We start from the raw sequence: 1409 nt of genomic DNA on the forward strand, positions 1-1409 counted from the left end.
GAGCTTTTTCTCTTCTCATCTGAAACTTACAATCAGCTAAGATAGGGAGAGTCATCACCCCCATTTTATGGATGAGGGAATGGGGGCTCAGGGCAATGCACTCAGCCAACAGATGAGCAGCGGAACCGGGATCCGAACTTGAAACCAGTGCCGACACTGCTCCGTTACTTACGCGAGCTGCCCTGGGCAGCCACAGGCTTACTCTGGAAAGCACCTGGCAGGTTCACGGTCTCAGAATGATCACGTCTTTGCCCTAACTTTGCAAAGCATGAATTCCTACTAAGTTTCCACCAGTAAAGAGTGGTCTAGTAGAAAGTTCATACGCTTTGGAGGCAGAACTAAAGGAGATTGTCACTTTCTGACTAAATAGCTACTTGACCTTGGACAAATTGCTCTCTGGGCCCACTTTCTCATCTACAAAATCAGCATAACACCACTTGTCCATAGGGGTGCTGTGAGGCTTTCACAGGGTCGTGTAAGTAAAGGCTAGTTTTCTTCTCTCCTTAGCAGGGTACACGGAGGGGCAGGGAGGACCAGGAGGAGGCTCTCCAGAATGCTGGAAGCAGGCACTTCCTCTCTGCGTGCATCTTCTGTGATCACCAACCCCGTGCTCATCCATCCCGGACCGCCTTCTGAGGTCGACACCCTTGGCTGGTCCTGGCCCAGCTCGGGTGCCGACAGCTCTGACTGGGTTACAGATCTGAGGGCAAAATCCCTCCAGGGAGACCACTGCTAGCCACACATTAGTCTTCCGGTCCGGGAGCTCAGCACTTCCAACCGATTCCTTCTAAGATGTTACTGCTTATGTGTTGTCAATTTGTCAACTACAATGATGGGGAAGACTGCAGAAATACAGAAAAAGTTTGCCATCGTGCCACATGGGGATAAACCCTGTGGTTGTCACCTTGTATAACTCTGGAGACAAATGACTATGGATTATGTGAGGACAGAATTAAAATAATTGTGTGAGGGCCGGGAACTGTGATTCTTCCTTCATAAAATATTCTTTAATATTTAATTATCTTTCAGTTTACAGAGTGAACGTTCTAGAGAAAATCTGATGAGGAGGATGTGGACTTGTCAGTAGCATGCCCACACATCCCTGCTTGCTGCCCTCGTTCTGCCTGCCGTGCCTCTGAAAGATTCAGCTCAGGGGGCTTGGGTCTGCTGCCCTGGCAGGAAGGACCCTACTGGGTGGGAAAGGGGGGGTGGGGGGAGGGATTTCACTTGAACAAAGCCCTGGGCTGCTGGGGAAGCTTACCACCCAGCCCCCACAGCTGGCTGCCTCTCTGCACTGAGCACACACACTTCCCGCTAAAGCAATGAGCCAGCACCATCCCCTCCCCAACACTGCCCTCCTGTGGCAGAGGCCCACCTCCGGAGCCGGGAGCCAGAGAAACAGGCCAGAG

Source organism: Mirounga angustirostris, unplaced genomic scaffold, assembly GCF_029215605.1.
Source record: "Mirounga angustirostris isolate CCGP_5_RB_7025 unplaced genomic scaffold, mMirAng1.0.hap1 SCAF_13, whole genome shotgun sequence".
NCBI classification, from domain to species: Eukaryota; Metazoa; Chordata; class Mammalia; order Carnivora; family Phocidae; genus Mirounga; species Mirounga angustirostris.